The following is a 27222-nucleotide window of genomic DNA, read 5'->3' on the forward strand; positions in this document are numbered from 1 at the left end:
TCAAGGCTACATCCCACCCCCAGCAAAACCCCAGGCCCATCCATTCAGTCCCCACCCAGCACTGACAACAAGGGTCTTTTTTCTCACAGTGTCTCACCTCCCCACCAGCAAAGTGGCCAGAGCCCGTGAAGGGACTGAATTCTAGACAGTCAAAGATGGAAAGGAAGAAGAGAGAGGGAGGAAGGGAAAGACGGAGAAAGGAGAAAAATATTGTGTCTTAAAAAAAAAATAAATGCTAGCACCTGCTAACTCATATAATTCTCCCACCAACCCCATAAACCAAAAAAAAAAAAAAACCCATTGCCATCCAGTCAATTCCAGCTCATAGCAACCCTATAGGACAGAGTAGAACTGCCCCATAGGGTTTCCAAGGAGCAGTTGGTGGATTCGAACTGCCCACCTTTTGGTTAATAGCTATATCTCTCAACCACGGCACCATCAGGGCTCCTCACCAACCCCATAAAAACCCCATAGGTAGGTATTATTATAACCCATTTGCACTTGAAGAAATGGAGGTTCAGAGAGGTTAAGACACTTTCCAAATGTCGTCCGGCTAGCCTGTTGTGGAGCTGGGATGGAACACTGATCAAGGTTGCAAGTCTCTGTTGTCTTCCAGTCTACCACGGTGGAAACAGACCTGCCAAAAGACATGGCTTGGTCAATGTAATGCACACGTGCAGTGATTCCAAGCTTAGTGCTCTTTTTGTTATTGATCACAGTTCTTAACCTGAAATCCTGGGTGGAGTGGGGAGAAGACAGGAGAGGAGAGAAAAGACAGGGTTCTTGCCTTGAAGGGGTTCTCAGCCTGATCGGGGAGACAGTCTTCTTGGTGAATTGACATTACTAGCAGGAAACCATAGTGAACTCTGCTGGCCGAGTGGGGGTGAAGCTGCAATTGGGGAAACTGAGGCCTGAGAATAACGGTCCTGTCCTGGAAGCAGGAGAATCTAGGGAGACTGAATAGGAGGCATCCCCCAGGGCCCAATATCCCAGAGGTCCTCCCCATGGTCTGAGCTCTGCCCCTAGCCTGGGCAGACTTTGTCCCTTGTCTATGTCCTGAAGCCCCCATTCAGTGTTGAGCACATGAGAGACACTCCAGGCAGTAGGAGAATTGCTTGTCTCTGTCTCTGGAGCCATCCATAATTGAGCCCCTGAGACTGGCTGTGGGGATAGAATGAGACAACGTTGTGGGGGAGGGGGGGTGCTGTGGGCCTTTTAACGGGGTGCAGCCCTTCAGGCTGCTGTAACCCTCGAGAGGGTGCCGTGCCCCTGAAAAGTTACTGAGAAGACCCTTCCTCCTGGTTTTGTGGGCTGACTGTCGTCTGTCTGTCCCCAGCTTGGATGATTGATGAGCAGCTCTGGTGTGATGTTAAAATATGCATTAGGCTAATTGCATGCTAATTAGACAGATGAGGCCATTAGGGCTGTTCAGGGGCCCATCTGTGCTCTGGTGCATCCCAGGACTCCTGGCAGGGCTGGGGGCCTCAAGACACTGAGGACCCAGACTGGTAGGGGAATGGACAAGGTGACCCTCAGAAGGATCTGAAGGGTGTCAGGCTGAAGAGGGCTCACGGGTGGAGTTTGCAGGAGTTTGCTTTCAATAAGAGAAAACTTTCTAACCAACAGTCGCTGGCTATTAAATTAGGGTAGTGAGCTCTCTGTTGTTGGAGTTAAACGAGCAGACAAATGATGATTCCTGTGACTTTGGGGGAAAGAGGGTAGATGAATTCTGAGATCGCTTCCATTTTGAAGATTGTGGGATCCTATAATACAGGACATGCTCCTCCTCAGTCTTCCTGTTGCCCCCTGAGCCATCCCTTGCCAAGCAGAAGCATCCTTTCCCCAATTGGGAGAGCCAAGAAGGGGAGGCCCACCCAGGGAGCAGGGAGGAGTCTAGAGATCTGCTTCTCCCCACCAAACAAGGATACTCAGTATATGCTACAGGGTCCCGTAGATCTGGGAGGAGAGTTGGGGACACATGAGGATGCCTCCAGCCCTGCTGAGCCCCCTTCTTGTCCCTGCAGGAGAGAGGTTTCTGTCAGGGTCTGGGGATGGGCTCGTTTCATTTCATAGTCTGGTGCCTTGTGTGTAAATATTTCATATCCCCATCTAATATTTTGGCATGATTATGAATTCTTGATGTGATAAGAACCTTGGTATGTATGAGATGCAATCGGCTGCCACTGGGAGGGAGGCACAGAGGAGGGCAAATCAGATAAATCATTACATACCACTGAGCCCAGGGCAGACAGACCAACACCTGGGCACCTCATTGCTTGGCCACAACCTACATGCCAACCACATGCCACCCATGTCCCACCTACATACCACCCATATACCAACCACACACCGACACACAACTGTACGTCACCCACACTCCACCCACATACCAGCCACATGCCCTCCACACCAACTGCATACCATCTACATGCCAACTGCACATCATCCATATGCCAACCACAAACCATTTACTCTCTGATCCTGGTAATCGTTATCATCATCATCATCACCATCACCATCATCTTACCCATTCACCCAGCACAAAACCATTCCCAGAGGATCACCATGGTCAGCATCTTGCATGAAATCAGAAGGAAAGACAGGGGTCACGATCCTGTAGTAACTATAGCATAGAGAGGGGAAACCACTATCCCAACGCCACACAGAGTCGAAACGACTCCTAGGCAGTAAAAAGTCCCGTTTACTTGATTTTTTTTTTTTTTTAATCACTTTCATTCTAGTAATTAAAATGTCCAGTCCACTAGGGGAAGGGGAAAGTGTGGGGTACAGATGAAATAAGACTCATCATACACTGATGTATAGGGTCAACGAAAAAGAGGAAGACCCTAAACGAGATGGATTGACATGGTGGCTGCAACAATGGGCTCAAGCATAACAACGATTGTGGGCATGGCGCAGGACCAGGCAGTGTTTCCTTCTGTTGTACATGGGGTGCTGTGAGTGAGAACTGACTCCACGGCACCTGACAACAGCAACAACAACAACTACGTATACTGATAATTATTGAAGCTGAGTGATGGTACTTGGGAGTCCATTCTAGTATTCTCTCGACTTTTCTGTAAGTTTGAAATTTTCTGTAATACAATTTTTATTGTTTTTTTAAGTCCAGTCAACATGTTGCTGGAATGGCATCTTCATATAAATATGAAGATTCTCTCTGGCTGCCCACCTCAGGCCTGACTCTGGCCAGCCCCCTGCTTTGGGAAGGGGGTGTCTTAGTTATGCAGTGCTGCTATGACAGAAATACCACAGATGGGTGGCTTTAACAAACAGAAATTTATTTTCTCACAGTTTAGGAGGTTAGGGTCCAGATTCAGGGTGTCATCTCTAGGGGAGGGCTTTTTCTCTCTATCAACTCTGGAGGAAGGTCCTTGTCTCTTTTTGAGCTTCTGCTCCTGGTTGATCTTCATGTGCCTTGGCATGTCTATTCCCCCGTCTCTGCTTGCTAGCTTGCTTCTTTAATCTCTTTTATATCTCAAAAGAGATTGACTACTAATCACGTCTCATTAACACAACAAAGACAACCCATTCCCAAATGTGATTATAACCACAGGCATAGAGGTTAGGATTTACAATACAAAATTTGGAGGGACACAATTCAATCCATAACAAACAAGGGACATGTTTCTCTTGCTTCACTTCTCCTTCCCCAAGAGAGCCTCTTCTCCCCTCCCCCACTCACCAGGCTGCTTCTACTCCTCCAAGGTGAGGGAGGTATGGAGGAGGAAAAGTCTTCCTGGCCAGGTGCTGTCATGTACTCTGGTGATGGGCTCTCTGGGCTGGCCAAGTGTGTAAAGTTGCCACTTCCTCTCATGGGGGACCTTCAGAGGTTCTCTGAAGACCACCCACCCATTGCTGGGCTTTCTCTCCTGTCATTCCCTGATATGCGTATAGCACTTTCCAGCTGTCATTTCATCTTCAAAGGAAAGGAGATATGGGCGACAAGATTGGGAAAGTGGGTGCTCTACGTCTGGCCATAAAGGGTCTTGAATGCCAGTTAAAAGAGTGTGGACTTAATTCAGGGGACTGTATTGCTCTAATGAGGCTGTCTCAGGTGAGCTCTCTAATGGCACAGCCTGAGGCAGGTATTCAAGTTTATGTGATTATTAAGGGACAGCTGTCAGAAGAAAGGGAGGGAGGGAAGAAGGGCAGGGTAGGAACAGAGCTAAGCAAGGATGTGGTCTCCGATAGAGTCTGAATTCAGTCTGACCCTACTGGATGCTCTAGAGCACAAGGACAGGGCCTTTTGTGTATGTGTGTAGATCAGTCGTGGGCTGCAGGCTGCCCCTGGGAGGAGGGCATAACCTCCTAGACAAGGTAGTTCCTTTTGGCTCAGGGCAATTCTCCAAAGAAGGAGCAGTTAAGAGGTATTATCAGTCAACATTCACCACAGCTGGGGTTAAGTGCATCTGCCAGGTAAATGGGGTCAGGATGGGGCATCAGCCAGGTCCACAACCAAGGTCATTTGCTTGTTTGTTTTGTGTTCTGTTTTTAGCCAGCGGTCATGGGGTATTAACAAAAAAACCAAGCCCATTGCCGTTGAGTCGATTCTGACTCACAGCGACCCTACAAGAAAGAGTAGAACTACCCTATCGGGTTTCAAAGGAGCAACTGGTGGATTTGAACTGCTGACCTTTTGGTTAGCAGCCAAGCTCTTAACCACTGGCCATCAGGGCTCCCAAAGAAGGAGCAGTTAGGAAGTATTATCAGTCAACACTCACCACAACTAGTAGGTAACTGCACCTGCCACGTAAATGTGGTCAGAATGAAGCATCAGCCAAATCTACTACCAAGGTCATTTGCTTGTTTGTTTTGTTTTCTGTTTTTAGCCAGAGGCCACGGGTTATTACATGAAAGCAATATTACAGAAAATTAATTATTCCATCTTACGTGCCATGATAGAAGCAGAGATTATAAGAGTCCAGAGTGAGGACCTAAGCTAAGAAAGTGGCAGAAAGAGGGAGAACAGATACAGAGGACTAGAGCAAAAGAAGACTTGGCAATGATTTGCCAAGGAGTGAATGAGGATGGAGTTCAGGCTTTTCAGCCTGGGGAGAAGGCCAGGTGGGGATGCCATGAACAGAATTAGGGCACTTGCAAGAAGCATGGGCTTGGGAGGGAAGGTGATTACCTCTGGGACTCGGTCAGTTTACAGTACCGTTAGACCATTTCCTAGGTCTGCCATAACAAATTAGCACAAGCTTGGATGGGTTAAAACTACAGAAATTTATTCTCTCATAGTTCTGCAAGACAGAAGTCTGAAATCAAGATGTCAGCAGGGCCATGCTCTCTCTCAAGGTTCTGGGGGAGGATCTTGCCCTGCCTCTTCTTAGCTTCTGGTGGTGCCAGCAATGCTTGGCTTGTAAGATGCATCACTCCAGTCTCTGCCTGTGTTGTCACATGGCATTCTGCCTGTGTCTTTATCCAAATTTCCCTCTCTTACAAGGCCCATTCTAACCTCCTATGACCTCATCTTAACTTGAGTATGTCTGCAATGACCCTATCTTCAAATAAAGTCACATTCACAGGTACCACAGGTTAGGACTTCAGCATATCTTTGGGGGGGATGGAATTCAACCTACCACAACCATCCAGGAGGAGATGCTTAATGGGCGTTTGAGAATATGGGCTCGGAGCTTGGAAATAACACCTTTGGAAAATCAGCTCAGAGGGTGGTGTCAGGTTGGAACCAAGAGTGAAGGAGGGGTGTACGTCCTGTCCTCCTAATCTCTTGCATGAGGTCCCACAGGGCTTTTAAAAGGGGGCGTCTTAGTTACCTAGTGCTGCTATAACAGAAATACCACAAGCAGATGGCTTTAACAAACAGAAGTTTATTCTCTCGCAGTTTGTCGTTGTTGACTAACAGTGACCCCATGCACAATAGAACAAAACACTGCTGGTCCTGCCCCATCCCTGCAATTGTTGCTATGCTTGAGTCCATTGTTGCAGCCACTGTGTCAATCTATCTCATTAAGGGTCTTCCTCTTTTTTGCTGGCCCTCTCCTTTACCAAGCAAGATATTCTTCTGCAGGGACTGATCCCTCCTGACAACATGTCCAAAGTATTTGAAATGCAGTCTTGCCATCCTTGCTTCCAAGGAGCATTCTGGTCGTATTTCTTCCAAGGCAGATTTGTTCATTCTTTTGGCAGTCCATGGTATATTCAATATTCTTCGCCAACACCACAATTCAAAGGCATCAGTTCTTCTTTGTTCTTTGTTATTCATCATCCAGCTTTCGCATGCATATGAGGTGATTGAAAACACCATGGCTTGGGTCAGGTGCACCTTAGTCCTCTAGGTGACATCTTTGCTTTTTAACACTTTAAAGAAATCTCTTACTGTCGATTTGCCCAATGCAACGCGTCTTTTGATTTTTGACTGCTGCTTCCATGGGGTTGATTGTGGATCCAAGTAAAATGAAATCCTTGACAACCTCAATATTTTCTCTGTTTATCATGGTGTTGCTTATTGGCCCAGTTGTGAGGATTTTTGTTTTCTTTATGTTGAGGTGCAATCCATACTGATTTTCATCAGTCAGTGCTTCAAGTCCTCTTCACTTTCAGCAAGCAAGGTTGTGTCATCTGCATATTGCAGGTTGTTAATGAGCCTTCCTCCAATCCTGATGCCTCGTTCTTCTTCATATAGTCCAGCTTCTCAGATTATTTGTTCAGCATACAGATTGAATAGATATGGTGAAAGAACACAACCCTGATGCACACCTTCCCTGACTTTAAAACACGCAGTATCCCCTTGTTCTGTTTGAATGGCTGCCTTTTGATCCATGTACAGGTTCCTCATGAGCACAATTAAGTGTTCTGGAGTTCCCATTCTTTGCAATGTTATCCATAATTTGCTACGATCGACACAGTTGAATGCCTTAGCATAGTCAAAAAAACACAGGTAAACATCTTTCTGGTATTCTCTGCTTTCAGGCATGATCCATCTGACATCAGCAATGATATCCCTGGTTCCACGTCTAAATCCAGCTTGAACTTCTGGCAGTTCCTTGTCAACATACTGCTGCAGCCGCTTTTGAAGGACTTTCAGCAAAATTTTTCTTGCCCGTGATATTAATGATATTGTATGATAATTTCCATGTTTGGTTGGCTCACCTTTCTTGGGAATAGGCATAAATCTGGATCTCTTGAGTATGTCTGCAATGACCCTATCTTCAAATAAAGTCACATTCACAGGTACCACAGGTTAGGACTTCAGTTGGCTGGCCACATAGCTGTCTTCCAAATTTCTTGGCAGAGATGAGTGAGTACTTCCAGTGCTGCATCTGTTTGTTGAAACATCTCAATTGGTATTCTGTCATTCTTGAGCTTTGTTTTTCTCCAATGCCTTCAGTGCAGCTTGGACTTCTTCCTTCAGTACCATCAGTTCCTGATTATATGTTGCCTCCTGAAATGGTTGAACGTCGGTCAATTCTTTCTGGTATAGTGACTGTGTATTCCTTCCACCTTCTTTTGATGCTTCCTGCGTCATTTAATATTTTCCCCATAGAATCCTTCAGTATTGCAACTAGAGGCTTGAATTTTTTCTTCAGTTCTTTCAGCTTGAGAAATATTGAGCATGTTCTTCCCTTTTGGTTTTCTAGCTCCAGGTCTTTGCATGTGTTATCATAATACTTTGTCTTCTTGAGTCACCCTTTGAAACCTTCTGTTCAGCTCTTTTACTTCATCATTTTTTCCTTTTGCTTTAGCTGCTCAATGTTCAAGAGCAATCTTCAGAGTCTCTTCTGACATCCATTTAGATCTTTCCTTTCTCGCCTGTCTTTTTAATGACCTCTTGCTTTCTTCATGTATGATGTACTTGATGTCATTCCACAACTCTTTTGGTCTTTGGTCATTAGTGTTCAACATGTCAAATCTATTCTTGAGACAGTCTCTAAATTCAGGTGGGATATACTCAAGATCATACTTTGGCTCTTGTCAACTCGTTCTAATTTTCTTCAGTTTCATCTTGAACTTGCATATGAGTAATTGATGGTCTGATATGTAGTTGGCCCCTGGCCTTGTTCTGACTGATAATATTAAGCTTTTCCACCATCTCTTTTCACAGATGTTATTGATTTGATACCTGTGTATTCAGTCTGGTGAGGTCCATGTGTATAGTCAGCATTTATGTTGCTGAAAAAAGGTATTTGCAATGAAGAAGTCATTGGTCTTGCAAAATTCAATCATGTGATCTCCAGCATAGTTTCTATCACCAAGGTCGTATTTTCCAACTAACAGTCCTTCTTATTTGTTTCCAACTTTCAAATTCCAATCACCAGTAATCATCAGTGCATCCTGACTGCATGTTTGATCAATTTCAGACCGTGGAAGCTGTTAAAAATCTTCAATTTCTTCATCTCTGGCCTTAGTGGTTGATGTATAAATTTGAATAATAGTCTTCCTTGTAGGCATATGGATATTATTCTATCACTGACAGTGTTGTACTTCAGGACAGGTCTTGAAATGTTCTTTTTGATGATGAATGCAATGCCATTCCTTTTCAAGTTGTAGTTCCCGGCATAGTAGACCATATGAGTCTCCAATTCAAAATGGCCAATGCCATTCTATTTCAGCTCACTAATGCCTAGGATATTGATTTTCATGCATTCCATTTCATTTTTCATGATTTCCAATTTTTCTAGATTCATACTTCATACATTCCAGTTTTGGGAGGCTAGAAGTCTGAATTCAGGGCACCAGCTCCAGGGGAAGTTTTTCTGTCTCTGTCGGCTATGGAGGAAGGTCCTTGTCATCAATCTTCTGCTGGTCTAGGAGCTTCTCAGCACAAGGACCCTAGGCCCAAAGGCTATGCTCTGCTCTTGGCACTACTTTCTTGGTGGTGTGAGGTTCCCCTGTGTCTCTGCTGCTAGTTTCTCTCTTTTATATCTCAAAAGAGATTGACTCAAGATACAACCTAATCTTGTAGATGAGTCCTACCTAATTAACATAACTGCCTCTAATCCTGCCTCATTAACATCATAGAGGTAGGATTTACAACACATAGGAAAATCACATCAGATGACAAAATGATAGATATTCAATCACATAATACTGGGACTCATGGCCTAGCTAAGTTGACAGATATACTTGGGGGACACAATTCAATCCATAACAGGGGTCAAAAGAGAGGGGATAGACTCGAGATGTATGGGTAGTCCCCAACTTGCAATGTATTCAAGTTATGACGAACCACACTTATAAAAGTCCTCATCATTAGTAATACGTACTACATACAATGTTCAAGCACCTAATTTGCTGATGTTCTCATTCTCAGATGTTCAATTGCAGATGTTCAATTTTATGATTTACTCTTCAAAACACACTGCCATATTTATAAAGATAATGATAACAAAAGGCAGTAATAATGAAAACTTAAAAAAAATGAGGTATTCGACTTACGTCAGAATCGACTTACGACAGTTATTGGAATGGAACCCTGTCGTAAGTTGGAGACTACCTGTAGTAGATACAGCTAGAGAAATTCTAAGATAAGAATATTGAGGGAAGGGGACAGAGAGGGGATAAAACAATCTCCCCAGGAGTCACTGGGTGGGTGATCAGAATGAGCGTGGGAGTAGATAGCCCTCCCGACTTAGGGGAAAACATCAGACAGCTCCCTCACCCAACACCTGAAACGTCCACCATCTGATGCACTTTGTGTCTAATGCATCATCCTCAACAGACCTCTGATTTGGAATGGGATCATTTATTGTGTTGTTAGTTGGCATCGAGCTGAATCCGACTCATGGCAACCCCATGTGTGCAGAATAGAACTGCTCCATAGGATTTTCAAGGCTGTGACCTTTTAGAAGCAGATCACCAGGCTTGTCTTCTGAGGCATCTCTGGGTGGGTTCAAACCACCAACTCTTTTGCTAGTAGTTGAGCGCTTAACCGTTTCTACTACCCAGGGACTCCTAGGATCACTTACGTTGTTCTGTGCCTTTGAGTCGATTCTGACTCATAGTGACCCTATAGGACAGAGTAAAACTGCCCCATATGGTTTGTTAGGCTGAAATCTTTACAGGAGCAGATCGCCACATCTTTTCTCCTGAGGTGGCCTGGTGGGTTCAAACCACCAGCCTTTCAGTTATCAGCCAAGCACTTAACAATTGCACCATTGGGGCTCCTTGGGATCATTTACAGAACTCCTATAACATGCCAGGCCTGTTCTAGGTGCTGTGGTGCCATATTAAGTAAATCACTGCACCACAATTGGAATCCTAACTCCTATACCTGTGGATGAACCCTGTTTGGAAATAGGGTTTTCTTTGTTATATTAATTAGATCATACCCTTTTTTTTTTTTTACCCTAGTAGGATGAGTCCTAAATTTAATCACTTCCGAGCTATAAAAAGAGTGAATGAACACAGACACACAGACATACACAAGGGAAAACAGATACTATCTGAGGATCCTTTACAAGCCAAGTAACTTCAAGGAACAAAGGAATGCCTGGGGCTACTGACAAGGAAGGAATCAACACGTCCTAGACCTTGATTTGGCCTTTTAGCCTCTAGGATTATGAGAAAACAAGTTTCTGTTCTTTAAAGCCACCAGCTTGTGGAATTTCTGTTACAGTAACATTATGAAACTAAGATGGTGCGGTGATAGTGGTTGTCATCAAGTCTAAGACACTCTGTTTTAATGGAAATTCACTTCTCACATTACTTTCTAGAGCAACAAACAATCCAGAGCAGAGCCCTTAGAGGATGGGACACAGAACAGGTCAGGTTTTTGTTCTGGTGGTTTTTTTGGTCTCTGGTCTTGCCCCCACCTTTTTTTTTTTTTAATCAAAATGAAATGCACATAACTGGATATCCATTTGCAAAAAAAAATGAAACAAGACCCATACTTCACACCATGCACAAAAACCAACTCAAAATGGATCAAAGACCTAAATATAAAATCTAAAATGATAAAGGTCCCAAACCAGTGCCATCGAGTCGATTCCAACTCATAGCGACTCTATAGGACAGAGTAGAACTGCGATAAAGGTCATGGAAGAAAAAAATAGGGACAACGTCAGGAGTCCTAATACATGGCATAAACAGTATACAAAACATTACTGGAACTTTACAAACAGCAAAAGAGAAATTAGATAACTGGGAGCTCCTAAAAGTCAAACACCTATGCTCACCCAAAGACTTTACCATAAGAGTAAAAAGATTACCTACAGACTGGGAAAAAGTTTTTAGCTATATTTCCAATCAACAACTGATCTCTAAAATCTACATGACACTGCAAAAACTCACCTACAAAGAGACAAATAACCCAATTAAAAAATGGACAAAGAATATGAACAGGCAGTTCACTAAAGAAGACATTCAGGCAGCTAACAGATACATGAGGAAATGCTCACGATCTTTAGGCATTAGAGAAATGCAAATCAAAACTACAATGAGCTTCCATCTCACTCCAACGAGGCTGGCATTAATCCAAAAAACATGAAATAATAAATGTTGGAGAGGTTGTGGAGAGACTGGAACACTTATACACGGCTGGTGGGAATGTAAAATGGTATAACCACTTTGGAAATCAATTTGGCGCTTCCTTAAAAAGCTAGAAATAGAACTACCATACGATCCAGCAATCCCACTCCTTGGAACATATCCTAGAGAAGTAAGAGCCATCGTACAAACAGATATATGCACACCCATGTTCACTGAAGCACTGTTTACAATAGCAAAAAGATGGAAGCAACCAAGGTGCCCATCAACGGATGAATGGATAAATAAATTATGGTATATTCACACAATGGAATAGTATGCATTGATAAAGAACAACAATGAATCTGTGAAACATTTCATAACATGGAGGAATGTGGAAGACATTATGCTGGGAGAATTTATTCAGTTCAAAAGGACAAATATTATGTGAGACCACTATTATAAGAACTCAAGAAATAGTTTAAACAGAGAAGAAAATATTCTTTGATGGTTCTGAGGGGGGAGGGAGGGAGGAAGGGAGAGGAAGTTTCAGTGATTAGATAGGAGACAAGAACTAATTTAGGTGAAGGGAAGGACAACACACAATACAGGCGAAGTCAGCACACCTGGACTAAACCAAAAGCAGTTTCCTGAATAAACTGAACGCTTTGAAGGCCAGCATAGCAGGAGCGGGGGCTTGGGGACCATGGTTTCAGGGGACATCTAAGTTAGTTGGCATAACAAAATCTATTGATTCTGCATCCCATTTTGGAGAGTGGCGTCTGGGGTCTTAAACACTAGCAAGCGGCCATCTAAGATGCATCAATTGGTCTCAACCCACCTGGAGCAAAGGAGAATGAAGAACACCAAAGACACAAGGTAAGTATGAGCCCAAGAGTCAGAATGGGCCACATAAATCAGAGACTACATCAGCCTGAGACCAGAAGAACTAGATGGTGCCTGGCTACAACTGATGACTGCCCTGATGGGGAACACAACAGAGAATCCCTGAAGAAGCAGGAGACCATTGGAATGCAGACCTCAAATTCTCCTAAAAAGACCAGACTTAATGGTCTGATTGAGACTAGAAGGACCCTGGAGGTCATGGTCCCCAGACCTTCTGTTAGCCCCAGACAGGAACCATTCCCAAAGCCAACTCATCAGACAGGGGTTGGACTAGACTATAAGATAGAAAATGATACTGATGAGGAGTGAGCTTCTGGGTTCAAGTAGACACATGGGACTATGTGGGCAGCTCCTGTCTGGAGGGGAGATGTGAAGGTCGAGGGGGACAGAAGCTGGCTGAACGGACACGGAAATACTTGGTGGAGAGAAGGAATGTGCTTTTTCATTAGGGGGAGAGCAACTAGGAGTATATAAGAAGATACACGGACTTGATTTGTAAACTTTCACTTAAAGCACAATAAAACTAAAAAAGATGAAATGCACATAACATAAAATTAACCATTTTTTAGTGAACAGGTCAGTGGCCTTTAGCACATTCACAATGCTGTGCAACCACCACATCTACCTAGGTCCAAAACTTTTTCATCACCCCAAAAGGAAACCTTGCACTGGTTAGCAGCCCGTTCCTGTCCCCACACTGCCCAGCAAGCAGCAATTTCTTTCTGTCTCTATGAACTTACCTATTCTAGATATCCATATAAATGGTGTCGTACAATATGTAGCCTTTTGTGTCTTCTTTCACTTAGCATTATGTTGTCAAGCTTCATCCACATTGTAGCACGTAGCAGGTTCATCTTTTATATGGCTCAATAATATTTCATCTTGTGTATATACCACATTTTGTTTATCCATTTATCCACTGATGGACATTTGGGTTGTTTCCACCTTTTAGCTATTGTGAATAGTGCTGCTATAAACATTCACGTACAAGTACCTGCTTGAGTCCATGTGTTTGATTCGTTTGGGTATACACCTAGGAGTGGAACTGCTGAGTCCTATGGTAATTTTGTGTTTAACTTTTTGAGAAACTGCCAGACTATTTTCCAAAGCAGTTGTACCATTGTACATTTACCCCAGTAATGCATGAGCGTTCTAATTTCTCCACATCCTCACCAACATTTATTTTCTGCTTTTTTGTTGTTGTGGACTTTTTAAATCATAGCCACTCTAGTCGGTACGAAGTGGTATTTCATTGTGATAACAAATCAGTTTTGTTTTGTTTTGTTTTTTAACTTATTTTTGCCTTTAGAATAGGTCAGTTTTGATCTGGGTTTGAAGTAGGAAATAGCTGTAGTTCAGTTGAAAAGAAGCCCGCTGGGAGTCAAGAATCTTGGGATGAGGAACCTTGGACAAGTCACTTTCCCTCTCTGGGCCTGAGTTTCCTCACTGGCAACATGATGGAACTGGACTAGCAAGTATGTTCGATATATTCCATGTCTGACATTCTCCAGGTCCATAAAGCACTCGATAACTTCTAGTACAACTCACTCTTCCCCATCCCTGCTCCAACCTGTCCGGGCCCCTTGAATCTATCTCCCAATTTCTATTCCCCTCCCTGGGATCACTGCAGGGGCCTCCAGGTTCGATGATCCCCTCCTTTCAGATGCCAAGCTCTCTCAATCCCTCCAAGAGGTGGGGGCATGGGATAGGCTGTCCTGGGACACTTTTCCCTCCAGAGAAAGCTCCTAGCCCTGAGCAGTATATCCTGGATCTCCTGGAAGAAGACAACTCTACTGAATCTTGCCAATAAAACCCTGAGGCTCAGATACATAAAATCTAGTCCCACCCTCTTGTCCACCCATTCCCCCATCTGCAAGTGCCCTTCTGGTACTTCTACCTTCAAAGTCTGACTTAGTCATGTATGAAAGTAAGATAGAAGGAATCCAAGAGGTGATCTTGTCTGTCCAAGCCCTTGTTTTACAGTGAGTAGACCAGAACTCAGAGTGGTTGAGTAATCTGACGGGGGTCTCACAGACAGTTGGCATCAGGTCCATCTCCAAAGCTATAATCTGGGCTTGGTCTCAAATACCACGTTTGGGAGGAGGGGCCTCCTTGGTGTCGGGGAGAACACAAGGTGTCCTCTTTAGCCCAGCTCTCAACATGCTGTCCCTTCTCAGAATGATGCCTGCTTAGTCCTGAGCCAAGCTAAGGGTCTGGATGAGGTGACTCTTTTCTCTCAGCCCAGTCTCTCTGTCCCATAACCAATTCACTCAACCCCTCTTGAACTGTATGTTTTCAGATCCATTCCTTACCCTTCTCTGCTCTGCTCTCTAATGGGGACTGATCCCTGGTGGCTGGGGGTCTGGTGGGTTCTGGGTGATGCTTGAGCAGAGGGTTCAGGGAGAGGGAAGTGAATACAGGGAGATGAGATAGAAGGAGTTGGCTGGGACCAACCTTGGAGGGCTCACACATGCCTTCTTGAGTTGTCTGGACTTTATAGCGTGGTTAAGGTTTGGAGAGAGGATGAGAGTAGGACAAGACGAGAGGCAAAGGGTCCCTGTGAAAGGGCTGAGGCTCCATCTGGAAGGGCAGTCAATGGAGATGGCAAGGGGTAGAGGTGGAAGGAAGAAACCTCCCCCCCAACTCCATCTCCATGTGGTCATGTTGGGGATGGGGTGTGATTCCTGAGTTTCTGGATTGAGGGACTGAAAGAGTGGTGGTGCTGGCTGAGGGCTTAGGGATTGCAGAAGGATAATCTAATTTGCAGAGAAAGATTCTGACAAATTGATACAGACAAATTGAATTTGAGGTCCCAGCAGAGGAGCCTAGTTGGAAGTGTCCAGTACTCAAGGGGAACTGCCAGCTGGAGTTCTCAGAGAAAGATCAGGACAAGGGGTAGGGATTCAACTGAGAGTTGTCTGCTTGGTGGTAATAAAAGATTTGAAGGCAAGAAGATTAAGGCGATCACGCAGGGTGGGGGGTTGCGGGCACATATGGCGCCAGAAGTGAACTCTGCTGGAAGGATAGGGTCTTGAGGGGCTGCCTGCATTTAAGGGGAGGATACAGTGAGGAGCCAGTGAAGAGGAGCCACCAGAGAAGTCAGAGAAGTGAACAAGTTCAGCGAAGCTGAGGGTGGAGCAAATTTTAAGAAGGAAGGTGGGGGATACAAAGCACCAATGCTGTATAGAGAGAATGGACAAGCCCAGCTTCCTGCCCAGGGGTCAACCCAGAAAGTGGGACCTACTCACTAAGGTCGGGGAGGGAGCAGCAGCCTCACTTTCAGAAATACAGACCCCCCCCCCCCCCCGCCCCGCTGCTGCCTTGCCTGTTCAAAAGTCTGCACTCTGCAAATTTGCTGATGGAAGCTGCCTCAGCAAGAACAAAACTTGATTTTTTTAAAATAAAGTCCATTTTTAAGTTCTTTTGTGGGGTTAAAATTTTTTTTTAATGCAGCCCATTGTATAATCTCACCTATTTGACAGAGAAATGTTTCTAAATTAACTTCTTATTATTTCTCACCCTGACAAAAAGCTTCTCTGTGACAGGTGTTCCTTGACAATGTGCACACAGGACAGCTCATTTGCAAGTCAGGAGTGTGAGTCCACGTGTGCACATGCACATGTGTGCATGTGGATGGGTGCACGCTCAGAGTCAGGGACCAGAGCCCCAGCAGGCCAGGCCTGGGAACTGTTTTGGACAATCACATACTACCATGTGATACGCTTGTCTTGTTATAGATCATTGCTGAAGTCATTGTGTTCTGATGTTTTGGGCTCCCCGTGATCAGGGGCATCACCTTCCATGACCTCTCTTTCCCATCTCCCTCATTACCCAGCAGTGCACCTGGCAGCAAACCCAACAACGCAGCAGCCCCCAGGCACCCTAGCTCATAGAGGTACTCAAGGGACTTCCCATATATCCCCTGACATGACGCTGTGATGCCTCTTTCTGAATTACAACTAGTCCTCCCACGCCCCTGATTACCCCCTGCCCCTTATCCCTTAGCTCTTTAAGCCTCTAGAGGAGAGCTGGAGGGAAAGCTGTGCACTCTAATAAGCCCAAATGGAACACCCTGGGGGACACAGCTCAGCTGAGAGGCTGCAGCATCCTCTGGGATCATTCTCTGGGTCCTCAGCTGCAGCTCCCTAGGTGACCCCCACACACAGGAAATGTTAATAACACTCATGCCAGCCTCGCCTGCTTCATACCCGCAAGACCTTCATGCCTGGGCAGCCTCTGCACCAATACCTGGAAACTCTAACACACCCTTGGCTCTGGGCCCTACAGATTCAAACTCTCCTCAATTTACACAGCAATATAACCAACATTTATGAAGTGCTTATGTGTCCTCGGAAACCCTGGTGGCATAGTGGTTAAGAGCTATCACTGCTAACCAAAAGGTCAGCAGTTTGAATCCACCAGGCGCTCCTTGGAAACTCTCTATGGGGCAGTTCTACTCTATCCTATAGGGTCGCTATGAGTCAGAATTGACTAGATGGCAACAGGTTTGGTCTTTTTTTGGTTACGTGTCCTCAAACATTTGCATGCAAGATCTCACTAAATCCTTCCAACAACACTTTTAGGGAGGTACTCTTATTATCTGCATCTCATTTTACAAGTAAAAGGATATGATGTCTGAGACTTGTTTTAAAATGCTCAAACAAGCTTCCAGACTAAGACTAGGAAGCAAGGCCTGGTGATCTACGTCTGAAAATTAGCCAATGAAAACCCTATGGGTGGCATCAAAATACTGTCTGACAGTAGTGCTGGAAAATGAGCCCTTGCATTGGAAAGCACTCAAAATATACAGTGGCCACAACAATGGACTCAAGCATACCAACGATAGTGAAGATGGTGCAGGACTGGGCAACTTTTCGTTGTGTCATACATGGAGTCACCATGAGTCGGAAGCAACTCGATGGCAGCAGCAACAACAACAAAGTGATGTAAAACTGATGAGAAATGTGATTTTGGTTGTGTGTGACACAGAAGTACGGTGGGAGAATCAATAAAAGAAAAACTATACTTTAAAAAAATGCTCAAACAACCAGAAGAATGGAGGGTGGAATAAATCAAACAGGATTAGAAAAATATTGATAATTTATAGAAATTGGATGATGAGTACCTGGAAATTCGTTATTACTATTCTGTCTTTGTGTATATTCGAAAATGCCCATGATAAAATTTTTCTAAAAAGAAAAACAAAGAAGCAGTATGGAGGCAGTAGGTGCTCATCAGGTGTGTATTATATGAGGCACTGGTGGTTCAGTGGTAGAATTACGGCCTTCCAGGCAGGGGACCAGGTTTCAATTCCCAGCCAAACACACCTCATGTGCAGCCACCAACCATCCCTGCGTGAAGGCTCCCATATTGCTGTGATGCTAAACAGGTTCCAACAGGAGATTCCAGGCTAAAATGTACTAGGAAAAAAGACCTGGGGATCTGCTTCCAAAAATCAGCCAGTGAAAACCCTGTGGATCACAATGGTCCAATTCCCAACAGATTCCCTACTGAACGTGGGCATGGCACAGGATTGGGCAGTGTTTAATCTGTTGTGCATGGAATTGCCATGATTTGGGGGCAACTCCCTAGCAGCCAGCCTCAACAATCTATCTCTATCTCGTAAGAACTAAATGAGATATTGTATGTGAAGAACTTAGCACAATTCCTCTACTGGATGTAAGGTAAGAATGGTGGTTGTCTTGCTGCTACTATTGTTACCTAAGGAAACCCTGGTGGCATAGTGGTTAAGTGCAACAGCTGCTAACCAAAAGGTCGGCAGTTTGAATCCACCAAATGCTCCTTGGAAACTCTATGGGGCAGTGCTACTCTGTCCTAAAGGGTCCCTATGAGTAAGAATCGACTCGACAGCAGTGGGTATTATTACCTAAAGGACCGCGATGGAGCAAGGCTAAGGGCTCAGCTGCTAACCAAAAGGTTGGCGGTTTGAACTCAAGCGAGGGCGAGAGGGAAACCCCGGTGGCCTAGTGGTTGAGTGCTACTGCTGCTAACCAAAGGGTTGGCAGTTTGAATCTGCCAGGTGCTCCTTGGAAACTCTGCGGGGCAGTTCTACTCTGTCCTACAGGGTAGCTATGAGTCAGAATCAACTTGACGGCACTGGGTTTGGGTTTTTGGTTTTGAGCGAGAGAGATCTGATGATCTGCTTCTCTAAAGGTTTACAGGCTAGAAAACCCTAGGAGGCAGTTCTACTCTGTCACGTGAGATGGCATCCAAGGACAGCATTATTACCTAGAGCAGGCCCCTCCTTTCTGCAAGTCTTAGTTATCTAGTGTTGCTATAACAGAAATACAAGTGGATGTCTTTAACAAACAGAAATTTCTCTTCTCACGGTCAGGAGGCTAGAAGTTCGAATTGAGGGCACCACTCTAGGGGAAGGCTTTCTCTATCTGTTGGCTCTAGGGGAAGATCCTTGTTCCCTTGCAGCTTCTGCTCCTCAGCGGGGCATCAATCTTCCCCCATCTCTGCTGGCTTCCTTGCTCAATCCGCTCTTTTATATCTCAAATTGATTTCAAGACACAAAAAAAAATAATTTTTTTTTACACTAATACTGCCTCATTAACATAACAAAGAAAACTCATTCCCAAGTGGAATTATAACCACAGGTATAGGAGTTAGAATTTAAAACACGTATTTCGGCGGGATACAATCCATAACCCTCCCTCATCAGCCGGCCCTGTTGCCAACAGACCACCCCTTCTCCCGCAAGCAGCAGCCCTGTTTCACACGCCAGCTTCCTGTCCTCCCTTGAAATGACGGCGTGGTCATAAACGGTGTAAGTGCGCATGCCCTGCCTCCCTCAGGTGCCTGGGAGCCCCTAGCAGCGGGCACACAGTGGGCAGGACCACAGTATCAATTCTCCATCAGCTCAGCAAGCACTTACGGAGCCTGGCGCCGTGGGGATCGTGGCCCCAGGTCAGGAGTCTGAAGGCTGCCGGGGGTGCACTGGGCCCATCGTAAGAGCAGCCCCGAGGCCCTTGACTGCTCAGGGTCCAGACCTGCGGGATCGCATGTCCCAAGGGGGTGCCCACTCTCTGTCCCCCACCCAGGCTGCCAGGAGCTCGGGCACAGGGAGTGGGGTGGGGGCGCCCCCGCCGGCCCCTCCCACCATTCCCAGACGCCCCCAGCAGAGCACGGCCTCTCGGGCTCTAATTTTAACCCTGAGGAAGGTGCCAATCGTTCGTTTTCAAAGCTGTTTCAAAGTGACTCTGATAAGCAAATTGCTGGCAGCCCTGGCGGGTGATTATTCCTGCATTAATCAGAGGGAAATTATGCCAGTTACTGATTAACTAATTACAGCAATCAGTTCGGCTGGGAGCACAGTGCAGGGGGAGGAGGCCAAGGTAAACACAACCTGGGAAAGGTGAAGGAGGCAATTTCGAATGGGGCAGAGGGTAGAGACAGGGGCCTCTTCCTATCGCCTTTTGTCCAAACCACCTCACCCGGCTGAGTAGCCCCTGAAGCCAGAGCTGGGTGCCCAATCTGATGGGGGAGGCAGGGCCTTCCTCTGGGAACTAACACCGGATGTAACAGGAGGAGTTGTCTTCTCCTAGCCTTTGACAAGTCCCATATCTGCAGGAGGCCTCAGTAGGATCCTCTCTGGTAGAGGAGGCTGAGGTTTCTACAGGTAACCCACCACCGCCCCCCCCCCCCCCCCCCGAGAGGGGAGACTGGAGAGCAGTTAGAACTTGGCCATTAGGGCACGGTCTCAGAAGTGGGGGTACAAGTTGCTAAAGAGGGTGAAGTGTGGCTGATTGGTGTGATGAAATGAACTAATGCTTGTAGGGAGCACCTGGCACATTTATTGAACACCTGTTAAAGAACACAGTTCTACTCTGAAATTGGAATGGGCGCCACAGCAACTGTCTTTTTGTTTGTTTTTTATGTAACAGGTGCTAATATTGGGGCAGATTATCCAATAGGCAAGGTAAGCACAGTGTTTATCTTGCTTACCAGATTATCTGTAGTGAACAATTTTTTCACCACATCAAAGATTCTGCTTCTGTGACTTTTCTATGATGCTTCTGTGGCTGGCATCTGTCTCTCTCCCAACCCTGCAGCACCTTCCTTACAGAATCAAAGCCTCTTTTCAAATTTACAATCCCTGATAGAGACAGATTACCCAGGAAGCAAGGTAAACCCATGCTTACCTTGCTTACTGCATAATCCACCCAGGTGTTACCGTAACTGCCAGAGACTATGAACAAATGAGTGATAGCCCCTGCCTTTGAGAAGCTTGCTCTAAGGAGAAAAGTGACCAAAGAAGAGACAAATCACCAGACAGCACGGTGGATGCTCTAATAGAGGGCTGAAGACAGCAGAAGCACAGGAAGAGGTGGTGACCACCTAGGGCAGAGGGAAGATTCCTTCTAGGAAATGACTTTTAAGTGGCATCTGTAAAGGCAAAATGAGTGGGAAAGGCATTTTAGAAAGAGGACTCAGAATATACAAAGTCACAGAGGTAGGAAGTTCAGGGGGAGTTTCAGTGTGACCCCAGCAAGGGTATAGGGAAGAAGGAGGAGGCTGCACAAATGGAGTCTTGGATAAGCCTTGAATGTCATGCTACAAGATTTAGAATTTATACTAGAATAACAGGAACCATCAGAAAGGTTTTTAAGAACTATGTTATTGGGGGTTTTTTTTGTTACAAAAATAATAAAAGTAAAAACCCCATTGCCATCGAGTTAATTCCAACTCATAGTGACCCTGCTGACAGAGTAGAACCGTCCTGTAGAGTTTCCAAGGAGCATCTGGTGGATTTGAGTTGCTGATCTTTTGGTTAGCAGCCATAGCTCTAAACCACTACACCATCAGGGTTTCCAATAAAAGTAATACATACTTTCTGTTATAATTCAAACAGGTCAAGTAATACAGAGGCGTAGGATGAGGAAAAAAAAATGTAATGCTCAACTACTCATACCTCCTCCCAAATATGTCCCCTAAAGTCATCAATATACAGTTCGCTTCCTTCCACTGGGCAAAGACGATTAGTTGTCCCCCAGTATCCACCTTCTTTTTCTTAAGTAAAAGCATTTTTAGCTGGGCACATGGCCACCTACAATAAAGACCTTTCCAACCTCCATTGAAGCTAGGTGTGGCTATGGAATTAGATTTTGGTGAATGGAATATAACCCAAATTAATTTAGAAGACTTTGAGTAAGTGACCTTAAAAGGGAGCAGGCATGCAGGTATTGGTGCCCTCCTCCTTCCTGTTGATCGGAATGTGGAAGCGAGGGCTGAAGCTGAAGCTGCCATCTTAGGTCATGAGGTAATCTTGAGAATAGAGGCCACTCATGATGGATAAAAGGAACCAGAAGAACTTCATGGAGTAGAACTCCCATAGAAGCCCTGAACCACTAACCTCCAGCCCTTTAAGTGATAGAGAAGTAAACTTTACCTTGTTTAAAACACTGTTGTTTTGAGTCTTTTTTTTCCCTGTTATTCAGTACTGAACCTAACCCTAATATGACCCCTCCATATACTTTCCCTTGCCTACCCCCCTCCAAAAAAAATATACATACAAGATTTTTTTAAATGGAATCCAAGCACACGTATTACTCTGCAACTTGATTTTTTCATGTATTTTCCAAATAAACAATTAGATGTACCTCTTTTTAACAGCTGCATAGTATTCCACAATTGGATTATAATTTATTCAACCATTCCCCTGTTAATGGACATTCAGATTTCCAGTTTTTTTGCTCTCACTGGCAACATGACAATAGATATCTGAGTATGTGAGTACTGTACATAGATTCTGGAGGGCTAGTGCTTTTTTTCTGTTGGATAAATTTCCCACAAAGTGGTTGGCTGAGTCAAAGAGAATGTGTACTTAGGTCAGACCTGCTCCTGGATCCTGAACCACGAAGGCAGAGTAGTAGCTACCGTTAAATCAATTCTGACTCATGGCGATCGCACATCTGCAGACCAGGACTGCACTCTATAGGATTCTCAAGGCTGTGACCTTTTGGAAGCGGATCACCAAGCTTTTCTTCCTGGGTAGCTCTGGATGGGCTCAAACAGCCAGTCTTTCAGTTACCAGACAAGTGCTTAACCCAGGGGCTCCCAAAGGCAGAGTGGTAGTCTCCTTATTTGGATTATTTCACAGTCTAGGAAAAAGCCCTCTCTCTCTTGCTCCTCTTCTCTTCTTTCCTCTCCCTTCTGCCCTCCTTCTCTCTCTCCTCCCCTAGAGGGTCTTCTTTTGTCAGAATACAAGCATTTTCACCCCACAGATGGAAAGAAGACTTTGGTCACCTCTAGGAGAAGAAGACATTTAAGCTCACTCAGAGGTATAAGCCCTGAGAAGCAGATCATTTCCCCAAAGCAAATCCTAACAGAGAAGAGAAGGGGCCTGGTCCCTGAAGGGGGAGAGAGAGCCCTGAGGCATAGAGAAAGGAGTTCAAAAAGATACTGAGGAGTCCAAAGACAAAACCTAATATAAAACCCAGAAGACCAGAACTTGAGATTTCCACCCTAACTCACCAAGCAATCTGAGGCTATTCTCCCCACTTCCTTAGCCTCTCTGTCCTCAGCTGTAAATGAGGCTAAAATCCACTGTACATTCTCCTCAGAGTGGACCTGGCACAGGTCTTCCTAACCTAGGGCTCCCCCATGCCATCCCCACCTTGTCTTCTTTTGTTTCTTCTGCCACATGTCCCAGAAAAGGGGAATTGGTGCTCCCTGCCTCAGTTTCCCTCCAATATGGGTTGGAGGCAGTTATCCTTGCCCCCTGGGCAGGTAGCAAGGGTACATCTCTGGAAAGAAAGTTGGAGTCTTGTGGAAGGAGCCCCCAGTAGAGCTCTGGTGGACTGTCAGGGGTCGATTTAGGGCGATTGCTTTCCGCCAGGCACATTGTTTCACTGCAGCAAATATTTCCTCAACGTTGCTACAAGACGTCCATTTGGCAAACCACAGCGGGCCTGCAGGCCCTGCTTTCTGCTGGCAAAGGGGCGGGCAGGTCCTGCTGATGGCTGGAGTAAATCTGAGCTCACAATTAAAATCTCTTTAGAAATTGCAGCCAAGTGACTGATGAATAGGACCCCAGGCTCCATCCTTCCTCCCCACTACACTCCTCCACTAAGACAGATATCGACAGGGCATCATAAATAGCCTTGCATATCCAGGGCCTCTGAGGCTAGCAGGAGGCATGGTGGGGAAGTTTGAGGAAAGAGCTGAGTTGGACTCTGCTCTGCAAGGTACAAGTTGGCGGAGGAGGGGAGGTCTGTGCAAATCACCTTGGATGGATAGGGAAGGTGTTTATTATCACCTTTCTATAAACAAGGAAGCTGAAGCCCAGGCATTGCAGAGCCAGACTTCTTGGACTTCCATTTTGGAGCCAGCCAAAAGTATGTGGGGAGAAAAAAGAAGTATGTGTGAGCTCCTGGGGTCACCGCATTCTTGCTCACAATTTTCCATGTGTCTGGAATGTTTTTCTCTTCCCCCAACACCCACCCTAGCAGACGATGTTGGTGCCCTGTCCACAGCCCTTCATCCATATCAGTTCAGTGCACATCAGCCTGACTCCTAAATGTCAGAACCTGCATTTCTTTGCTAGAAGGTTCTCTCTGGCCACCAGATCTCACTTTGTCATCTGTGCAGCAGGCTAGAAGGGCTGGAGAATTAATGCTTCCCTGGAGCAGCCCCCACCAATGATCGATGGGAGTTGGTGTATAAATACCCCAGCTCCCTCACCCTCAGTGGGGACAACTCTGAGACATGCTCTACACAGCCCCCCAGAGGTCCCCAAAGGGATTAAGTCCCACTGGCCCACAGTCTTAACCTGCTCGTTGATATACCCTGTATTGACTTTTTTCCTTCCTTATTTCTCTCCCCACTTTCCTACTAGTGCTTCCTGGGATCCTCCCAAATTAACTACTTCCACCCAGATCCTTGTCTTAGGGTCTGCTTCTGGGTGAGCCCAAATCAGGACATCTATTTATCTTTGAATTCTCAGCCTGAGCTGCTCTCCACCCAGGAAGCCTTTTCTATTTCCTCCCTTGTTCATATCCAATCCACTATACATTGACACGACATCTCTAACATTTTGTGGCACATCTGGGTGCCCAGATGAGTTTCTCAGCTAGATAGGAGCCTCTCTGAGGGCAGCAACATTGCCTTGTATTATCTATGTGTCTCCTGAGTCTAGCACAGGGCCTGGTACACAGCTGGAGCTCATCTCTGTTTACTGAATAATTAACTGAATGAATGAGCCAGTGAGTGAATTAACTGTCCTTGCCAATTAAGAGAGCGGGGGGGGGGGTGAGGAACCTTTTCTTACTGCAGAGAAAGAAATAAGCAAGGCAGAGCAGCATGAACAAAGAATTACTTAACTTAGCTTTGTTTTGTTTTAAGTGAGGAATATAAAGCATTTTATTGATCTGCCTTTTAAATTAAGAACAGAAAACGTAAAGCCATTCAATAAATAAAACATAATAAAAACACACTTCAGTCCCAGAGTATGGCTAATAAAGGGAGACAGAGAGGACAAAGGGGGCGGGGGGTGGGAAGGAAATGAGAGGCAGGGAAGGGACACAGAGGCAGGGGCAGAGACAGAGAGACAGAACGAAAGACAAAGAGACAGAGCAAGGCTGCCTAGTGGTGATTATCATAAAGATGCAGTAAGAAACCAGAAGCTGGAGGTCATGGTACAGCTGGGGCCACTCCAGAAGCAGGGTCGATATAGGGGTAGAGGAAAGAGAATTATTTCCTGGCACTTGGGGGCCAGGTGTAAAGTTCTGTTGCAAAGAAGATACCCACTTCAGACCTGAAAGGAAAGAAGTAGGGGAATCTTTGAGCCCTTGGAAAGAGAATTTTTATGTCTAGGCAGGACCAATGGGGATATGAGATTCTTTGAGGTTAGAAATGAGGCCAAACTGGAACACAGAAAGTGCATTGCAGGTGGGATAGATGACTATTAGTTTGTTGTTGTTGTTAGATGCCGTCGAATTGGTTTTGACCCGTAGTGACCCTGTGTACAACAGAACGAGACACTGTCTGGTCCTGTGCCATCCTCATAATCGTTGTTATGCTTGAGCCCATTGTTGCAGCCACTGTGTCAATCCATCTCATTGAGGGTTTTCCTCTTTTTTGATGACCCTCTACTTTACCAAGCATGATATCCTTCTCCAGGGACTGAAACCTTCTGACAACATGTCCAAAGTATGTGAGGAGCAGTCTCGCCATCCTTGCTTCCAAGGAGCATTCTGGTTGTACTTCTTCCAAGACAGGTTTGTTCGTTCTTTTGGCAGTCCGTGGTATAGCCAACATTCTTTGCCAACACCACAATTCAAAGGCTTCAATTCTTCTTTGGTCTTCCTTATTCATCATCCAGCTTTCACATACACATGAGGTGATTGAAAACAGCATGGCTTGGGTCAGGTGCACCTTAGTCCCCAAAGCAACATCTTTGCTTTTTAACACTTTAAGGAGGTCTTTTGCAGTAGATTTGCCCAATGCAATGTGTCATTTGATTTACTGACTGCTGCTTCCATGAGTGTTAGTTGTAGATCCAAGAAAAATGAAATCCTTGACAACTTCAATCTTTTCTCTGTTTATCATACTGTTGCTTATTGGTCCAGTTGTGAGGATTTTTGTTTTCTTTATGTTGAGGTGTAATCTATACTGAAGTCTGTAGTTTTTGATCTTCATCAGCAAGTGCTTCAAGTCCTCTTCATTTTCAGCAAGGAAGGTTGTGTCATATGCATAATGCAGGTTGTTAACAAGTCTTCCTCCAATCCTGATGCCCTGTTCTTCTTTTTTATACGGATTGAATAAATATGGTGAAAGGATACAACCCTGACACACGCCTTTCTTGAATTTAAACCACGCAGTATCCCCTTGTCCTGTTCAAACGACTGCCTCTTGATCCATGTACAGGTTCCTCAGGAGCACAATTAAGTGTTCTGGAATTCTCATTCTTCGTAATGTTATCCATAATTTGTTATGATCCACACAGTCGGATGGCTTTGCACAGTCAATAAAACAGAGGCAAACATTTTTCTGGTATTCTCTGCTTTCAGCCAAGATCCATCTGACATCAGCAATGATATCCTTGGTCCCACATCCTCTTGAATCCGGCTGGAATTTCTGGCAATTCCCTGTCGATATACTGCTGCAGCCACTTTTGAATGATTTTTCGTGTGTGATATTAATGATATTGTTCAATAATTTCCGCATTCTGTTGGATCACCTGTTAGTTATCCATACTAGTAGCTAATGTGGATCGAGCACTTCCTACTTGCCAGGCTACGTGGGCTAAGTGCTTGATGAGCATAAGTGTATTTAAATGTTATAAGAACCTTATGGAGCAGGTATTGTTATCACCCCCCATTTCACAGATGAGAAAACTGAGACTCAAAGATGTTAAGTAATTTGCCCAACACATCACAATGCAAAGAAGTGATAGAGCCAGAATCTGATCCCATGTCATCTGACTCCAGTGTCCTTAACACCTCCCCTCTGCCACTTTGAAGGGGCAAAGGACACACAGGGAAGGGGGATGGCAGTCATGTAGGGCTCATGAATAAAGAGGAGGTCTCTTAAATACAGCCTCTGAGAAATTCAGCCCTGACTTCACTTCTTTCTCTGCTTTTTCTATGCCCATTTGGCATCTGTTCTAACCTGTAGTAAGTATAATTGGCCAACTGGCCATGGAGCATCTTAAAAGCAAAGTCCAGTGGGTGAGAGGAGGCTTACATTTTGGCCTGAGGGTGTTTGAAGAGTATGGGTTGGAAATCTAGAAAGATGAGGGCAATGCCGTCTATGGTAGCCGTTGCTTCCTGTCCTTCTAGGACAGCCCATGTGTGGGACCAGGGTACCTACACCTGCCTGGCTGTGATCATTAAGGTTGTG

The 27222-nt window shown here is 45.2% G+C and overlaps 1 long non-coding RNA gene across 1 annotated transcript in view; it reads right to left on the reverse strand.

Annotated features, from left to right (window-relative positions):
- Nucleotides 1-544: 544 nt before the first annotated feature.
- The window catches only part of LOC126079861 (uncharacterized), a 92664-nt gene continuing 65986 nt past the window's right edge, over nt 545-27222 (reverse strand). Inside the window, exon 3 of the long non-coding RNA XR_007518256.1 lies at nt 545-637. This is a non-coding gene — a long non-coding RNA (uncharacterized LOC126079861). The remainder of the gene's footprint in view (nt 638-27222) is intronic.

Source organism: Elephas maximus, chromosome 1 (assembly GCF_024166365.1).
Source record: "Elephas maximus indicus isolate mEleMax1 chromosome 1, mEleMax1 primary haplotype, whole genome shotgun sequence".
NCBI classification, from domain to species: domain Eukaryota; kingdom Metazoa; phylum Chordata; class Mammalia; order Proboscidea; family Elephantidae; genus Elephas; species Elephas maximus.